Source organism: Apaloderma vittatum, unplaced genomic scaffold (genome assembly GCF_000703405.1).
Source record: "Apaloderma vittatum isolate BGI_N311 unplaced genomic scaffold, ASM70340v1 scaffold1228, whole genome shotgun sequence".
NCBI lineage: Eukaryota > Metazoa > Chordata > Aves > Trogoniformes > Trogonidae > Apaloderma > Apaloderma vittatum.
In genome coordinates this window covers 122,670-130,026 of record NW_009729020.1, presented here as the reverse complement: position 1 = coordinate 130,026, position 7,357 = coordinate 122,670, and positions in this window count along the sequence as shown.

The following is a 7,357-nucleotide window of genomic DNA, read 5'->3' as shown; positions in this document are numbered from 1 at the left end:
AGGCTGCCAAAATAATTCCTGTGCCCTGGATAGTGAGACTTGCCTCATTCCTGAAACACCTTTCAGCTTTAAAATATGAAACTGAGTTTCTTCAGACACCTCAGAGGTTTCTTCCCTGCCTCCATTGCTGACTAGAGCCAGATTTAAGGGCCAAGGGGCTAAGTCCAGCTACGCTTCTGGTGCTCTCTCAGGCTCTCTTGGTGGGCGTGTTTTGCTGAGGGTCAACAGAGCTGTGTGAATGGGAACTCGTGCTGCAGTGGATGTGCAGCTGATTTACTGGAAAAAAATCTTACTCTCTTATCTTACTATTGACAGGGTCATCATGGTCAACAAAAAAGAAACTTGCAGGAGAAAGTACAAATTCCATCCTTCCTACCTGGCCCTCTCCTGCCTTTGTCTCCCCTCCAGCCCTTGCTGACATCCCATCCCCATGTCATCCCAACCAAAGGCTCAGCCTCCTCATCCTCCCCACCTTCCAACCCCAGCAATTTGCCAGGAATCCCAGTTCCAAGAAGGAAGGAGGAAGGATTTGCAATGCAGGGTGGGACATGGGGGGAGCAAGGGTCCTTGCACACAGCGTGACTTCGGGTACATCAAGTGAGGGTGGGGGCTGAGCGCTGTGCAGGCTGGAAGGGAGGGAGCAGGGCAGATACTGCTTAATAACAAATACACATACAGACACAGGAATAAACCAGCTCCAAAATAAAATGGAACTTTGCCCCCCAAAAGCGCATTGTGATGTTTAGAGGCAGAATGGCTCAGGTGTCCCTGTCCAGCCCTGCAAGTTTCCAGATTTGAGGAAAAAATTACTTTCTTCTTCTTGTCAACTACCTGCAAATGTAGTTATGGGAAGCAAAGTTCTCTTTAAAAGCCCTGGGGGATGGCTGTAGAGGGATGCGTGCCTGAGCTGGGAGTCCCAAGCCTCAAGTATCTCTCTGCATCCCTACCTTTCTCGTAAAACTGCTCTATGTCAGGCTGCAGCACTGAGAGCAGAAAATAATAATAAGAAAATCTGTGTTGCTTCTTTCCATGAATTTCAATAGTCCCTCCAAACCAATTGGGGATGGTGCTAGAAATCCAGTATAGTTTGAAGCAGGGGGGGTTATAATTTGTTTGAAATCTTTACTTTTCCTGATGTAGAAAATCAAGAAGAAACTTGAGAAGCCACCCGGAGTCAATTATCATTTCTAAAATATTGTGACTTGAATCAGTCACCTCAATTTGATGGAGAGGGTGGAAGGGGGAAGGATGAATCCTGATTTCTGAGTTTGGTGGGGGAAGGGCCCTCCTGCGTTTAAGAAAACCAAATGAGACAAGAAGGAGGTTGCATCTTTGTGAGATGCCAAGCTCAGCCAATCTCTGGGTGAACTGCGTGCATACATAATCCTTATTACATATTCCACAAACAGCTCCACTCCGCTTCCAGACAGCCGCCCACCAGCCATTGAGCACGATGATGTTCCTCGCATGACAACCACAAAGTTTGGCAGCTCAGAAGCCGTGGAGCACAAACCAAAAAGGCGACTGTCCCGTCTGCTGTCGCATTCCTCCCCTGGCTTCATCTGCGGCCAGCGGATCACTGGAGAGTGGGGACACATGTCTGGAGCCAGGGCAACAGGGTGTTTTCTCTTGCCTCTCTTTGAGGTTGGAAGGGTGCTGATGTAGAATTAGAGTATCTGGCAGAAAAAATGCAAGTATTCCAGCAAAAGCTCCAATTGCTTTGGGTCAGGAATGCTTCCTTGGTGCCACACGGCTTTGACAGAGGTTGCCTAAAATAGACGTACTGAATTCAGTTGCCTGAACATGGGTGGCCATTGCTGTCTGAGGGGCTGCAACCTATCTGTGAGGTCTCTGGAGCTGGAAAACAGAATATACAACTGGTGGAAATTTTGACACCCTTCTAAAGAGACAGCCAAAGGCTGAAGAGTACCATGGTGCATTTGCCATGGGGCGAGACATCTCCATCTAGGCAACTGGGAGAAGCCAGCATGGCTGGTGAGCTGCCTCACTCCGCTCACTGTCTTCCTCCAGCTGAAGCTTGGGCACCAGCCCACACGTGGGCACCTCGCGCCAGCTACCAGCATTGAACCTGTGATGAACATACCATCTCAAGTATGTTACCACAAGAGAAAAAAATAAATCATTAGGAGTTTGTAGGAGAAACAAATGGACAAAATCCCTCGGCTTGTGGTTGGCAGCCAAGGCGAGGAGGATGACTCAGCCCTCCTGGCTTTCAAGTGCCTGAATTTGTGGCATGAGCAAATGCAGCAAAACACAACGGGATGCAGGTCCTGTTCCTGAGCGCACTTCTGTTTAGTCCAGGATGTGGAGGCAACTCTAAATGCTGCAGAGGTGCTGAAAGCTGTGCTGCTGAGCATGCCATGAAGGTGAGGGTGAGGTTTGCAGTGGAATAAATAGTACTTCAAGAGCAGTTTCTCATCAGGGCTGTCACAGGTCTTTGCCAGCCTAATTGGGTTGGGGAGTACTTTCCTCCACTGATGTATTGTTTGAGCTGTGGAGCTGGCTGCAGTCTGCAGCTGGGGGAGGTGCCAGAAATCATGCAAATTAGCAAGGTGTAAATGAGGAAAGCGTTGTTCTGGTAGAGCTGTACCTGAAATTAAACTCTGAAGCAAAGAGCTGAGGTACTCACTGCTTGGAGAACAGACAGCGCTCTTCACGTGATGAGCTCCAAACATTGGAGATGCTCTTCACCTGACGAGTATTTGACAACGCTTCACCCCACTGCAAGAAAACCCCTATTGCCTCATCTTCTCCCCTAAATCAGTTATCTGCAGGTGAAAGAAGCTGAAAAGACATGCTGCTTGGCAAACTAAGACATCTTCTCATCAAACTCCTAAACCAAAGCCCCACGCCACACAACATGAGGCTTCTGATACAGAAACGCTTCTCTCTCCCTCGCCTCACCATGGGAGAGATCAGGTTGTGGCTACGATGAGAGGTCAAAGCAGAAAAAGGAAGCTGATAAAAGAGACAATATTCCAAGTTAGACAGGTGAAGGAGGGTGGGAAGATGTAACTGTTTTCCCACCTCTCCTAAGGAGGAGGGGCTCAGCAAATGGGAGGACTTGTTGAAGGCATTTGGCAAGTCATTATCTCATTATACCTCTACATTTGTGAAAGGAACCCACTGAGCTGTGACCTTTCTAGCCCCAGCTTTGTGCTTCAGAGATTTCCCTCCTCTTGGGAAATCAACAACAACAAAAAGAGACTTGTGATTTTCAGCACCCACCCCGTGTCCCTGCAAAATGAACGTGGCTGCAAAGAGAAACAGGAGAGTGGAGGGGACCTGGCAGGAAGAAGGAAGAAAGCTCATCAGACATGGCTTTGAGGAGCAATCAGGAATTGGAGCCATGCTGACCAGAAGTGAAAAGGAAGAAGCTGTAAACATTTCAAGCATGGAGAAGCAGCCAAGTTACAAACACGTGCCTCGTGGTACTCCGGATTTACACCTTGTCAAGGAGCAGCCACCACGAGGCTGAGCTCCTGCCTACAGATCTCAGCTGAATGGGGCAGGAACTCAGCATTTATGGATTCTGGGAAGAAAAAGCTGCTTCTGGTTTCCAGTAATTTCCTTGTCCCTAAGGCTCTGCAGACCAGGAGCCTCAAACACCGAGTGGACCATAGTGTGAGACACCGGCTCATCCAGCGATGAACAAGCACGAGCCCCTCCTCCGAAGCTCTCTGGGTTGTCTCTCTCTGCTCCTGGTGCTACGGTCCTGAGGTCTTCAGAGGTATCTTCATCCCTCCCCAGCAACGTCATAGACTTTCTTCCAGCTCTTGTGACTGGAACAAATACCCTGGCTCCTTCTGGCAAGGCTGTGCAAGTGTCTGAGAAACGCCGGCCGTAGCTGCGCAATGGGAGTAACAAGGGTGCCGAGAGTGAGTAATAAGCAATTAGATACTACATTAGCAAACAATGCGATTGTAGACTGTCAAAGGAATAATGCAGGTCTTTGAAAGATGCTGTGCTGTTGTGTGGAGAAAGATGTGGACACAGGGAAATGTCCAAATGTAGCTTTTAAGGAGGACCAGTGTGAATTCAGTGCAAGCCTTATTGCTTGTGCATTTGTATGTAGACTATTAAGCAGAAACATGGCAGGGGGTAACCAGCTTCATACTGTGTCTCAGAGACAGGTTTAATGTACACAAAGGAGAGATGGAAGCTATAGCTATGTTATTGGATAGCTTACACTCCCCTACTGTTATCAGCTGATGGCAGAAGAAGGTTATGCTTGATGTTTGCTACCTGACAGAAAAACCCAGCTGATGATTTTGCTGCTGGTTCTGGTTGTGTGTCTGCTGGGAGGCTTTGGGTCAGGGACAGAGCGATCCATGGACTTCCAGTGTGAGACCAACTCCTGTCCTTCCAAGAGCCGTGTGAACACAACAGAGATCTCCCTCCTAGGGGTTTCCAGTTTCACACTTCCCCTATGAACTTAAATGCAAGTAAAACTCATTTTGGCCACTGAATTTTGCTGAGTTTTCCATTGGAAAGGGAGAGCAAATTGTTGGGTTGTCAGAAGAGCAGCCTTCAGATTGGACCATACCTGCACAGCATCTCTCCGTGTCTCAGTTTGGAGCAGATTCTCAGGCTGGACATTTAGTTCAGGAGGGATCAGAATTTGCATCTTTGACATTCAACATCCCTGACTGGGACTCTCAACAAACTTTGTGACAAAAGCCAATCCCAATTACATTTTTCTAATGCTGGCATTTTGCATTAGTGCCCCCCAAAATTAAAAAAAATCAAAATAATATAATTATGCTCGTGGTGACTTTCAACACCAATCTAAGCCTGAGCAAAAGATCAGAGGATGTATGTCAGCTCTTGTTTATTGAGATCTGAGCAAGAGTCCTTTGTGTCTTGGAGTGGGCAGAAGAAATAAAGCAAGGGCAATAAATATTTGCTCGTTGTCTGCAAAGGAATTTCCCTGTAAGCCTCAGCAGTCTCCAAAAATATCCTGACATGTTATTTTCTCCTTTCTCCTATTGATTCTTGAAGCTGTCACTGTGACAGACAGTGAAAAGTGCTCTGCAAACACCCTTCTCAACAGGGAAAGCTTTCAGCTGCCTTTTAATTTTTTGTTTAATTTTTATTTTCATACCTTCACTGTCTTTTCAGTACCAATTCTTCAATTCAGGAGGGGGATCATCTGTTTCAAGCCTGACTAGGTCACTGACTATCTGATTTCCTCATTATTCTGTGTTTCATAATTCCTCCCTCATGTTCCTCTGGAAGCAGTTTTCGATCTGAGGATTAGGTGCTGAAAGCTACTAATGGGCTGGTTAAGAATTAATTGTTCTCCTTTGTAAGGAAAATAAATAAATGAATAAAGATTAGCAGCTGTGCTACTAAAACACACAAAACAACTAGTGTCTGTCTGAAAGCCTGCCTGGCGAGCCAGATGTTTTCTGTGAGCTGTTCGAGTGGTCTGTGGAGATAATACGTCAGATGGATTTGCTCCATACCTCTGTCTTCACACAAGAAGCAGAGCGTGCTTCCCGTACATTAGTTAGCCTTCCGAAATTGGTTGAACATATTTATAAACCTATTGTAGGCGCCCGAATTTCAGTTCAGGCATCACTGGCAGACTGCTCCTTGTTTTTATCTTATCTTGAAAAGCTGCTTGATGCCTCTACGTCCGGATGACAGACGTTATGAGGAGTTGCAGAGATGGTTCAGATCCGGAATGCTTCACTTCATTGCCCAGGAGAAATCTCCTCCAGAATGAGAGGTTTTGGATACGAGATGTAAGAAGCCAGGTGAAGAGGAGGGTCGTGGGACTTGGCATCCCCGTCTTGTCGAGGGGTCACTCGTTGTGTAGGTGACTCTTGCTGCTGAATGGATCTGAATAAACTCACATGAGTAGAAAGAATGATTATTGGAGATGATTTGGATGCCCTGGTTAACAGCTGGTGTGTGGATTTAATCCAATGTCTGCTACAAAATGAGCTGGGTTTCATTCCGGGAACAGTCAGTCTCAGTTTATCAAATATTCTCCTTTCATTAAGACATAGCAATCAACAATTTGCCCCTTCTGAATCATCCCAGGTAAGAAATACAGTAGGGCCATTTAACCCATCTTCATGTGTGATCAGATGCCATGGCTCAGCTGAGAGCTGGTGCCACCTGAATTCAGTCTAATTCAGCCTTGGCTAACGACTATTCCCCTGCCCCACTCTGAGCTCTTCTAAGAGAAGGAACCAAAAGGCAGAGAGCAATGGCATGGGGAGAGAAAATAATCTGCAATTTTCTTTTACGCTCCCCCAAAATACTGCTGTGTTGCAAGGACTGATGGTTTGCCAGGGTGGACGTGGCAGGACCAGGAGAGCATATGTCAGTGAGGTCTTTTCTGGCTATAAGGTGCCCATGGGCAGCCCTATGGGCTCCAAACTTCAAACTGAGGATTTACTCAAGCATTTCTTCTCATTCTCTCACAGTCAAGCTGGATATGCCTTGCTTCTGCAAGCATGATAAAGGGAAATTCTGAGGGACTGGAAAAAAAAATAGTAATTTTGGAAATGTCAAAATATCTTAACAGTTTTTGATTGACGTGAAAGATCTCAGCATCGTCAAAATGGAAAGGTCTCCTCTGTGCTCATTGCAAGACCACAAAAGGCTGTTTCACCTCTGCTCATGTGAGTAAGAAGTATGAGATGGCAGTTACAGAAAGAGTACTTAAAAAGAGAAATGTCTTATTCCATGCGATTTGGAAGTCCCATGGAGTATACAGGGAAAGGCAATGAGGGGTTAAAAATGTTCCGTAATTGTAGGAGCTCTTTTGGCTCTTGCATCTTTTTTGCAGGTCGATCAAGGTGGCCTCTAAGCCAGCAGCCATCCCACCTGCTTCACCTCCCACAGTTGTGCAAGACAGACAAGTTCCAGGGATTGTGCTTCTGGATTTTCTGAAGCTCGCCAAGTGAAGGGCTCGTCCAGGAACTCACAGCAAGATCATCTGCTGAGATTCTCCGGGTGGGTTTCTTGCAGCAGGTGCTGCCACAGAGCTCAAAAGCAGCGGCGACAAGCCTGTTAGGAGAGCAAGATGCCCTCCCTGCTGTCACGCCTGCCTCTGAGAGCAGCTTTGCAATGTAATAACTGGCTAATTGCAGCTCATTGTCTTGAGCAATGTGGATGTGATGTCCTGGCTCCAGCCCACGCGCTCAGTGCTGGTCTCAGCCCAAGCAAAAGCCTTGGAGGGGTTAGAGAGAGGAACCAGGAAAAATGTTGCTGCCAGCAGAAGATGCCTATTGCTTGCAGATAAAACCAGGCAGATGGCCTGCTGAATTTCAGTCCTTAATTAAAAGTGCTTTATTCTCTAAGCTAATTATAGAATAAT